The 12,136-nt window shown below is 37.0% G+C and overlaps 1 protein-coding gene across 7 annotated transcripts in view; it reads right to left on the bottom strand.

Moving 5' to 3' along the window:
• The window catches only part of SMAP1 (small ArfGAP 1), a 218,758-nt gene that overhangs the window by 94,500 nt on the left and 112,122 nt on the right, over nucleotides 1-12,136 (bottom strand). The window contains exon 2 of one of the 7 annotated variants that reach the window (XM_054254156.2): nucleotides 2,373-2,492. The exons of the other annotated variants lie outside the window; for them this stretch is intronic. The gene's annotated coding sequence lies outside the window, so the exon portion shown is untranslated. The remainder of the gene's footprint in view (nucleotides 1-2,372; nucleotides 2,493-12,136) is intronic. 7 annotated transcript variants of the gene reach the window in all.

Genomic DNA, 12,136 nt, shown 5'->3' with positions numbered 1-12,136 from the left:
TGTAATAGGAGATTTTGTTCATTTTTACAATACTGTAAATGTTAAAAAAAAAATCACTTCTATGTCAACAGAGCATCTCCAGTGAAAAATGGCAATTAAGCACCACACAACAGCTTTACAAAAACAGAACCTTGAAACAAATGTGTGAAGACAGAAGAGTAGAAACAGATAAAATAAAATGAGCCCAAGTTTAAGTCATTGTCAGAATCAGGAAACCATAATTAAATATAATAAAAGGCAAAATAAATGACACACCACCTGAAATTCCAAATTAATAATTCATTCCCCTGAAAGGAAAACTTATTGAATATTTTCTTTGTTTTAATCTTCCAAAATCATGGAAACCAGAGGTATCTATAAGTGAAAAATCTACTTCAAGGTATGGGTTCTATTTGTCTTAGGCCAACTAAAGCCAAATACAGCCTATTCCAGGCTCAGTAACTAAGCCTAATAAACATGGCTTCTTAGGCTTTGCTTCTTTGTACTTCTCCCTTTTTCCTAGTATCTTCTTCTTATCTCTGCACTTTGTCCCTCAGATGCTAAGAAGTACCTGAGCAACAGCCATTAATAGTAAAACTAAAATTGATTCTAATGTATTGTTTCAGGAAGCTATCTACATAGTTTTCACAAATTTGTATGTGTGTACTGACTTGCCCTTTGAGGTTTACTGGTTGTTTTTAAAAAATGAAGTAAGTGGGGGAAAAAATAATAGAGAAGCAGGTATTACAAATGATTAGGTTACAATTAAGTTGCAATCAGATCTTCTAAATTCCCAATGGCCAACCTGCAAAATGTTAAAATAATCAGCTGAATCTTAAAAAAAAAAAAGTCAATGTTTAACAGAAGGATGCTACATGTCTATGTTTAATCTAGAGGAAGAAAATTAATCTGATAATTTAAAATAGTTTTCTACCCAATTGATAACAGTTTGGCTTTGTGTCCCCACCCAAATCTTATCTCATAACATCCACGTGTCAGGTGTTGGGGAGGGACTTCGTGGAGGTGATTGGATCATGGGGATCTATTCCCCCATGCTGTTCTCATGACAGTGAGGGAGTTATCATGAGATGTGATAGTTTTAAAAATGGCAGTTTCCCCTTCGTGTGCTCTCTTTCCTGAAACCATAACAGATGTGCTTTGCTTTCCCCTCGCCTTCTGCCATAATTTTAAGTTTCCTGGGACCTCCCAGCCATGTGGAACTGAGTCAATTAAACTTCTTATTCTTATAAATTACCCAGTCTCAGGTGATAATTTTATAGCAGTATAAGAACACACTAATACAACAATTTTCTTTGACTTCATTTTCTGAGGAACTTACTGAGAGAAAGAAGAGTCTTACCTATGAGTCAAAAGATTTATGTAAGGATATAAAAATGTATGCCAACTATACACCTGTGTATATATATGCATAAAATATTCCAGCCAGGTGCAGGGGCTCACGCCTATAATCCCAGCACTTTGGGAGGCTGGGGCAAGTGGATCACAAGGTCAGGAGATCAAGACCATCCTGGCTAACATGGTGAAACACCATCTCTACTAAAAATATAAAAAATTAGCCGGACGTGGTGGCACACACCTGTAGTCCAAGTTACTCAGGAGGCTGAGGCAGGAGAATCACTTGAACCCAGGAGTTAGAGGTTGCAGTGAGCCGAGACTGCACCACTGCACTCCAGCCTGGGTGACAGAGCAAGACTCCATCTCAAAAAAAATTTTTTTTCAGGAAAAATATATAAGAAACTGATAAGCATGGTTACTTCTATGGAAGGCAACTGGATGACAGAGATAGAAGTGGGAGGGAGAATATTCACTGCACTTCTGTACCCCTTAAAGTCTGTACCATGTCCATATATTTTCTGTCCCCAAGAACTGAATAATTAGAGGGAGCTATAGTAATAATGCATTGTTTCTAAATAAAATATTATCTAGAGGAGACTAAGTAGGGTATCCAAGCAGCACCTGGATCAAATCAGAAAAAAGACTTCCTCCTTTACTAAGGAGAAAAAAGTCTACTTATAAATAAAAAAGATTATTAAAACATATTTTTAAAAATCTCATCCAAGCAGATCTGACACTCAAAATACATTCAAAGCATAAATATGGCATTTATTTGCCATGCATATTTCCAGTATCATCATTATATTATAGAAACACCATTATTGCTGAAGATTAAAACTTTCTTATATTTTTAATGTATTTGTGGGGAGGGAACTACTTGCTCTACTATATTCTATTCATTAAAAACTTTAAAAACAAAGACTAAGATGTTCAACTAAAAATTTTATTTTAGCTAAGTGTATATTTTTTAAAAAGCTTTTATAAAGATAAATGAATATTTTTAGTCCCTGGATAAATTCTTCATGTCAGTAACTCACCTCTACTACCACCTGAAATTTTCCAGAATAGTTCTCTATCTTCCTCTCAAAAGCCACCAGGATTCTTGCATAGGAGCAAGCCTTTCAGCCTTGGTTTCAAGATCTTTTGGATTCCAGCTGCTGGAAAAGAAGGGCCACCATTTTTGGTCTCAGGAACTCTTCGGAAATATTTAATACAGAGTCCATTCCTTCAGTTTCATAAAACTGTTTTTTAGGGGAAGTTGTTTCCTGTTTTGATTATTTTTTTTTAAAGAATAAACCACACAATTCAAATGTTTCAATGATGATGTGGAATTAGAGGTAGCAGTTTTCATACTTCTTACAATTTATAGATATTTGCAGATATTTATTTATCTGTTGCAGCATTTGCTAATTACCACAAACTGAGAGGATATATTCCTTTTTTGTAAGCAATGCAACTAAGTATTGTTATGACAAAATTGGAAAAGCTTCACATTACACTCTTCTGTCATCTCTACTTACTACAACATCTATACCATTTAAAGTCCAGGAATAAACCATCACTTTCACTCTAGGTGCTTAAGGCCCAGCTCAGGAGTCATCCTGGATCCTTCTCTCTTCTGCCAAAAGTCTTGGTTATTCTAACTTCTCAATATATTATTTGTAGGTGTATCCTGTTTATCAAGTGCATTGCCATTACCTTAATTCAAGATCTAGTCATCTATTGTGTAGATTATTGCAACAATATTTTAAGAGCTCCCTACTCTCTCCCTACTAACACTCCTAATATCATCACCAAACAACTCACTGGCTGTAACCTTCACCTTTACCTCCTCTGGCACATATAACTGCACCTAGCACTCTGGTCACAGAACACTATTTTACTTTCTCAAACACGAGATGCTTTCTCCACCTTTCTACCCGAAAGGCCCTTTGCACATTGTGGTACACATTCAGTGATTCATAAATAAATGTTACTATAAAAATAATAATGAAATATTTTTAAAATATTAAAACTTACCATATGACCAGGTAATTATCAAAAAAAAAAAGCCACTTTTCTGATGTGCTGAACATCACCCACCACTTCGTTAATAGAGCCAGAAGCAGAACCTAGTTCTACAGTCCAAAACCAGTGTTTTAACTACGATTGCTATCCTCTATCATTATTACCTTCACACAAAGCAGGAAAGAAAGTGACTACCCCTCTAAAATATTACCTGCAATGAAATTAATAATTATGTTTCTAGATGATCCATCCATATATGTATTCATTCAATACCACCTAACAACTTTCTCTACTCTATAGGGAGATTTAAGCCCTTATCTTCAAATAACTTATTATTTATTCTCCTTCAGTTCTACTTAAATTAGGCAGTTTAGAATTAAGAGTTAAAAGAATGAAAAACTTCCACTAAGTAACTAACATCTTCCAATTTTGTTCACTTCTTTGATATAGTGATAATCAATTATATGTAATAGAAAATTCTAAAATATGCCATTAAAAAAAATACTGAACTTATTTAAAGTTTAACCTTAAAATTTTTTAACAAATCAAGATGAAGTAGAAAATGTAGGGCACAATGTTGCAAATTCAAATTAAAAATTTATGTACTTTTTTTCCAAATGGAATGCTTAAAAATGCAAATCTCTTATTAAACTTTACAGATTAAATTTTGTTACAGACAGTATCACATTTCTTTCTTTACCTTAATCTTCACATGTAGGCAATACAAAAACCCAATGCTATAGGTTGTTCCCATTCTCTGGTCTTCATTGAAGATATACTTAATGATTCTAGCATAAGTTCAGCATCAATTAAATCTCAATTAACTTAAAAAGCTAAGTATGGGCCGGGCGCGGTGGCTCAAGCCTGTAATCCCAGCACTTTGGGAGGCCAAGGCGGGTGGATCACGAGGTCAAGAGATCGAGACCATCCTGGTCAACATGGTGAAACCCCGTCTCTACTAAAAATACAAAAAATTAGCTGGGCATGGTGGTGCGTGCCTGTAATCCCAGCTACTCAGGAGGCTGAGACAGGTGAATTGCCTGAACCCAGGAGGCGGAGGTTACAGTGAGCCAAGATCGTGCCATTGCACTCCAGCCTGGGTAACAAGAGCAAAACTCTGTCTCAAAAAAAAAAAAAAAAAAAAAAAAAAGCTAAATATGTACCTGAGGCCCTAATTTGAAAAATGTTGTCAGCTTGATGGAATTATAATGAGAAATCCTCCCATAGAATAAGAAAAAAGATTGTTCAGCCTAGGGTTTTCTTGAATAAATGTATACCAAGAATTGTGTACTGAAAGCTTATTATGTACATGGTTCTACAAGACACTATTAAAATTTATCCAAGAGATTTAATAGATTAAATAATGTTCTCTAGAGAGAGATCCAAGATGGCTGATTACTAGCAGCTCAGGATTGTAGCTCCCAGTGAAAGCGCAGAGAACGAGAGGATGCCACACTTTCAGATGAATTTTTGTTGCTCACGGACCAGGAGATTCCCAGCGGAGGAGCCCCACAGGTCACCAGTGTGACTCTTTGCGGCTGGCGTGGCACTTTTGCCGGTGCCTCAGCATGGCAGTTCTTGGTGCAGAGTAAACGGGACTGGGTTCCCTTTCGGTCGATGTTTCGAGCTCCAGGAAGGCAGAGTCAGCCATTCAGCTGATTGAAAAAAGAAACTCAAAAAGGAGGCCAGACTGGAGATTCCTGGGCAGAAAAGCACCACAAATCTTAATGATGCTGTTTTAGCCGGCGCAGTGGGTTGCTCAGATTCCGGCACTGGGAATCAACAAGTTGGACGTCCACTCAGAGATCTAATTTGAAAGTCGGTAATTACAAAGATGACAGGTGGATAAATTTACAATGATGAGAGGGAACCAGCATAAAAAGGCTGAGAAGACCCAAAATCGGAATGCCCCTCCCTCTACAGGGGATCACAGTTCCTCATCAACAAGGGAACAAGGCCTGATAAAGAACAAGTGCATTCCATTAACAGAATTAGGCTTCAGAAGGTGGATAATAAGAAACTTCTGTGAGTTAAAAGAACATGTTCTAGCCCAATGTAAAGAAACTAAGAACCTTGAAAAAAGATTTGACAAAATCCTAATGAGAATAGACAATTTAGAAAGGAATATAAGTGAATTAATGGAACTGAAGAATATGAGAACTCTGCGAAGTATGCACAGGTTTTAACAGTCAAATTGATCAAGCAGAAGAAAGGATATCAGAGGTGGAAGACCAACTTAATGAAATGAAATGAGAAGACAAGATTAGAGAAGAAAGAGTAAAAAGGAATGAGCAAAGTCTCCAAGAAATATGGGACTATGTGAAAAGACCTAATTTACGTTTGATAGGTGTACCTGAGTGTCATGAAGAGAATGAATCCAAGCTGGAAAATATTCTTCAGGATATTATTCAGGAAAGTTTCGTAACCTAGTAAGGCAGGACATTACTCAACCTCAGGTAATACAGAGAACACCACAAAGATATTCCTCAAGTAGAGCAACCCCAAGACACATAATTGTTAGATTCACTAGGGTTGAAATAAAGGAGAAAATTCTAAGGGCAGCTAGAGAGAAATGTCGGGTTACCCATAAAGGGAAGCCTACCAGACTCACAGCTAAATCCTACAAACTAGAAGAGAGTGGGGGTCAATATTCAATATCCTCAAAGAAAAGAATTTTCAAACCAGAATCTCATATCCAGCCAAATTAAGCTTCATAAATGAAGGAAAAATAAACTTTTTTGTGAATAAGCAAGCACTCAGATTTCATCACCACCAGGCCTGCTTTACAAGAGCTTCTGAAAGAAGCACTATATACAGAAAGGAAACACCAGTATCACTCATCCCAAAAACTTACCAAAAGGTAAAGAGTATCTCCATAATGATGAATCTATATCAACTAATGGGCAAAATAGCCAGCTAGCATTAAATGACAATATTAAAGTCACAAATATCTATATTAATCCCAAATTTAAATGGATTAAATGCCCCAATTAAAGACACAAATATCGATATTAATCCTAAATTTAAATGGATTAAATGCCCCAATCAAAGATACAGACAGGCAAATTGAATAAAAAGTCAAAACCCATCGGTTCACTGTATCCAGATCCATCTCATAAGCAAGGACACACAAAGACTCAAAACAAAGGGTTGGTGGAAAACCTGACAATCAAACGGAGAGCAAAAAAAAAAACAGGAGTTGTAACTTTCATCTCTGACAAAATAGGCTTTAATAGTAACAAAGACTAAAAGAAACAAAGAAGGACATTACATAATGGTAAAAGGATCAATTCAACAAAAGGAGTCAATGATCATAAATATATATGCACCCAATATAGGAGCACCCAGATACATAAGACAAGTTCTTAATGACTTATAAAGAGACTTGGACTCCCACACAATAATAGCAGGAGACTTTGTCACCACATTGTTAATATTCGACAGATCAACGAGATAGAAATTAACAGGGACATCTATGATTTGAACTCAGACCTGGAACAAATAAACTCAGTGATTATTTATAGAATTCTTCACCCCAGGTCTACAGAACATACATTTTTCTCAGTATCACATTACACCTATTTTAAAAGTGACTACATAATTGGAAGTAAATCACTCTTCAGCATTTGCATAGCATTTCACAGACTTAAATGAAATATTGGTTGGCTGTTTGTTATTTTCTTCCCTATTCCTTCCTGTCTCTGCTGTTAAGCACAATTATCAGCATAAAAGAGGTTTTCAATATCTACTTTCAGACTGCATTCCAGCCTGGGCAACAGAGCAAGACTCCTGTTCTCTCTCCCCTCCTCTTTCTCTTTCTTTCAAAAAATAGTAATAATAATAATAATAATGTTCTAACACACAGAGGTCAAATGTGCTTAAATCACAAAGTTCTCCAAATTAACTTTTTTAACTGAAATTTTATTCTATTAAATATTGCTTATCACAAAAATTATGTAACAGCAGAGATAATTTTCTAGGTTCCCAGAATCTCCCCCCAAAAAAACAAAAAACAGAAAGGCCTAGATAGGAAAACTAAAAACCCATGGATGATATTTACAACAAAATTAAGTGACTGATTATCCCCACAAATCTCAAAATGCCATCAGGTAGGAACAAACCACTATAATGACCACTAGACCTGCCTGAGGCCTGCAACTAATGGGGAGCCCAGTGGATCTGAGAACAAAACACCAAAACAGTCAAGAGATATATAAACTGGAAATCAAACTGAACCAACTGAGAAAAGCACAGGAAGTTGAAAAGAATTTTTCCCCAGTCTGATATGGTTTGGCTGTGTCCCAATCCAAATCTCATCTTAAATTGTAGTTCCCATAATTCTCATGTATTGTGGGAGGGACCCAGTGGGAGATAACTGACTCATGGGGGCAGTTTTCCCCTTAATGTTTTCATGGTTATGAATATATCTCACAAGATCTGACAGTTTTATAAGGGGAAACTCCTTTCACTTGCCTCTCATTCTCTCTTGTCTGCAGCCATGTAAAACATGCCTTCCACCTTCTGTCATTATTGGGACGCCTTCCCAGGCATGTGAAACTGTGAGTCCATTAAACTTCTTTTTCTTTATAAATTACTCCAGTCTTGGGTATGTCTTTATCAGCAGTGTGAAAACAGAGTAATACAGTAAATTGTTACTGGGAGTGGGCTGCTTCTGTAAAGATACCAGAAAATGTGGAAGCAACTTTGGAAGTGGGGGACAGGCAGATGTTGGAACAGTTTGGAGGGCTCAGAAAAGGACAGGAAAATGCGGGTTAAGTCTAAAGCTTCCTAGAGACTTGCTGAATAACTTTGACCAGAATGCTGGTAATGACATGGACAATGAAATCGAGGCTGATGTAGTCTCAGATGGAGATGAGGAACTTGTAGGGAACTAGAATAAAAGTGACTCTTGCTATGTTTTAACAAAGAGACTGGCGGCATTCTGCCCCTGCCCTATAGACTTATAAATCTTTCAACTTGAGGGAGATGATTTAGGGCATCTGGCAGAAGAAATGTCTAAGCAGCAAAGCATTCAAGAGGTAACTTGGGTGCTGTCAAAACCATTCAGTTTTAACAGGAAAACAGAGCCTGAAAGTTTGGAAAATTGTACCCTGATGATACAATAGAAAAATCCATTTTCTAAAGAGAAATTCAACCTGGCTGCAGAGATTTGCATAATTAATGAGGAGCCCAATGTTAATCACCAAGACAATAGAGAAAATGTCTCCAGGGCATGTCAGAAAACTTTCTGACTGCCCCTCCCATCACAGGCCTGCAGGCCTAGAAGGAAAAATGGTTTCATGGGCCAGGACCAGGGCCCCCTGCCATGTGCAGCCTAGGGACTTGGTGTCCTGCATCCAAGCTGTCCCAGCTGTGGTTAAAAGGGGACAAATGTATAGCTCAGGCCTTGGCTCCAGAGGGTGCAAGCCCCAAGGGTTGGCAGCTTCCCTGTGGTGTTGAACAGGTAGATACACAAAAGTCAAGAGCTGATGTTTGGGAACCTCCAACCTAGATTTCGGAGAATGTATGGAAATGCCTGGATGTCCAGGCAGAAGTTTGTTGCAGGAGTGGGGTCCTCATGGAGAACCTGTGCTAGAACAATGTGGAAAGGAAATGTGGCATGCAACACCCTACACAGAGTTCCCACTGGGGCACTGCCTAATGGAGCTATGAGAAGAGGGCCACCATTCTCCAGACCCCAGAATGGTAGATCCACCAACAGCTTGTACCATGCACCTGGAAAAGCCACAGGCCCTCAACACTAGCCCATCATATCAGCCAGGAGGAAGGCTATACCCTGCAAAGCCATAGGGGCAAAGCTGCCCAAGGCCACAGGAACCTACCTCTTGCATCAGCATGGCCTGCATATGAGAGAAGATTATTTTTGAACTTTAAGATTTGACTGCCCTGATGGATTTCAGATTTGCATGGGGTCTGTGGCCCTGTCATTTTGGCCAATTTTTCCAATTGGAATGTCTGTATTTACCCAATGCCTGTACTTTCATTCTATCTAGGAAGTAACTAACTTGCTTTGGATTTTACAGGTTTATAGATGGACGGAATTTGCTTTGTGCTGAATGAGACTTTGCACTGTGGACTTTTGAGTTAATACTAAAATGAGTTAAGACTTTGAGGGATGGTTGGGAAGGCATGATTGGTTTTTAAATGTGAGGACATGAGATTTGAGAGGGACCAAGGGCAGAATGATATGGTTTGGCTGTGTCCCCACCCAAATCTCATGTTTCCCAGAGGGAAATAACTGAATCATGGGAGCAGTTTTCCCTTAATGTTCTCTTAATAGTGAGTAGGTTTTCTAAGATTTGATGGTTTTATAAGGGAAAACTCCTTTCACTTAGCTTTCATTCTCTCTTGTCTGCCACCATGTAAGATGTGCCTTTCACCTTTTGCCATGATTGTGAGGCCTCTGCAGCAACATGGAACTGTGAGTCCATTAAACCTCTTTTTTTGTTAAAAATTACCCAGTCTTGCATATGTCCTTATCAGTAGTGTGAAAACAGACTAATACACAGTCCAATAACAATTAAGTATGAATGGGTCACAATAGGCCTGGAATGGGGAGAGACAATCCAGTCCCTATGAACTCTCCTATCTAACCACAAAGTTTCTCTTCCAGGACAGGGCCCCAAACTGAGAAAAAGAAAAACCCTGGAAACTGACTCAAAATTGAGCAGGACAGGTATAACAGAGATAATACAAAAGGCGATGGTCCAGATAAAAGTGCAAGAAGGAAAGGGAACAGAACAAGAACATCTAAGCAAATAGCCCCCCCACCTTTTTTTTTTTTTTTTTTTTTGAGAAAGAGTCTCGTTTTGTCTCTCAGGCTGGAGTGCAGTGGCACAATCTCAGCTCACTGCAACCTCCACCTCCCAGGTTCAAGCAATTCTGCTTCAGCCTCCCAAGTAGCTGGGACTACAGGCACATGCTACCATGCCCAGCTAATTTTTGTATTTTTAGTAGAGACCGGGTTTTGCCATACTGGCCAAGCTGGTATCAAACTCCTGACCTCTGGTGATCCACCTGCCTCAGCCTCCCAAAGTACTGGGATTACAGGCGAGAGTCACTGCACCCAGCCATGACCTTGTTTTTAAACATTACATGAAAACAACTGAAGAGGGATGTATGTGAAGTTAAAAAAAAAAAAAAAACAAAAACCTTTCTTGAATAGAACTTCCTTCTAAAAGAAAAGGAAAATGAATATCAAATTAAAATGATCAGAAAGAATCAAGGTAAAATCTCATCAAAGCTAATATTCAAAAAATAGTAAGAATAATAGCTCTACAATGAAACCACACCTGAAAAGTTGGCCCAGATTAAAAAACAGATTAAAACTGTAACTTACGAATTCAGAATAGCGAAAAGACATGTAGAAAAGACAAGTAGAAAAACCAAATCAGAAATTTTAAAATAAGAAATATTCAGCATTAAAATGACAGAATCAGAAAAACATTAGAAATAAAAGAAAAATTTTCAGAAATAAACACTAAACAAAACAAAACACAACAACAAATAATAGTCTAAGAAAAATGAAAAGGCTAAAGAAGGAACAAATTTTAAGTAAAAAAGTAATAAAAAGGATCCAAGACAAAGTGATAAATATTGCAGTTAGGCAATAAATATCCAACATACAGGTAAGAGGAGTCACCAAAGAAGAAAACTAAAACAAGAGAATACTAAAGAAAAAAAACAAAACTGTAATTCAAAAATAAATAAATTATAATTCAAAAAACTTCTCTGAGACAAAAAAAGATATAAAACTACATACTGAAGGAGCATACCATATGCAGGTATGATTGTCTAAAAGAAATTCACTTTATATTTAAAGATATAGTTAAACATACAAGCACAGAAGATTTATCATTCAAACACTGAGCAAAGGAAATCTGCAGTGGCTACTAGTGAACGCATATAAACTGACACATCTATACAACCGCTGTGCAACAAAGGACAGTGTGAATCAGTTGTATCATTTTAAATCTCTATTAGCTTCATTTAAAAAAATTAAAACAGGTAAAATTGATTTTAATTATGCATTTTATTTATGTTCCTCTTCTGCATAACTCACATGGAAAATATTATGCTTATCTCACCTTTATCCACAGACTTAAAAATTAGTGTCATGAAAATATTTTGCAATAAACTGATCATCTAATTACTCGCCAATAGCTAAGACAGCACCCAGGAGAAGGGATCAAAGCAATACATTCTTGGAACCTGCTCTAAGTAAAACAAACTTAAACATAAATTTCAACTGTCTATCAACATTCTAGGTTCTCTCTAGTTCCAGATTTTTACTTTTTAAAGATAGCAAAGGTACCACATAAATATTGTACTTTAATTAACTGTAAGTCATTTTATTTGAAAAATTAATATGCTTCTAAATAATAAAATTTACCCCAATTTTACTTGAAATAACTGTGTCAGAGAGTGAAAGAGCAGAACATTTATTTAATGTACTTAGCCACTTTCATCTCCTCTTATAATCCTATACATCCTAATTTTACCATCGAATATTGGGACAACATGATCACTAACATAAGAAGTACCTGTAGTTTTAGTTGCCTTTTTAAGCTGCAATAAAATCTTTATGGTATCTATCAATACTCTTTTGCCTCTTCACTCTATATTTAGCTGATTGAGAATTCAAGTTGAGGCCACAGAATACAGCAAAGCTTACTGATGAAGACTGATGAAAACCCCTGATTTTGCCTTCCTTAAGAAATTTTTTCAAGGAAAGATCAAAAGTTTAAATTAAGAAAAGCAAATCAGTACTATG

The sequence above is a fragment of the Callithrix jacchus genome, chromosome 4 (assembly GCF_049354715.1).
Source record: "Callithrix jacchus isolate 240 chromosome 4, calJac240_pri, whole genome shotgun sequence".
In the NCBI taxonomy this organism is placed as follows: domain Eukaryota; kingdom Metazoa; phylum Chordata; class Mammalia; order Primates; family Cebidae; genus Callithrix; species Callithrix jacchus.
Note: the sequence above shows the minus strand (reverse complement) of the source record. Positions and strands in the feature narration are given on the sequence as shown.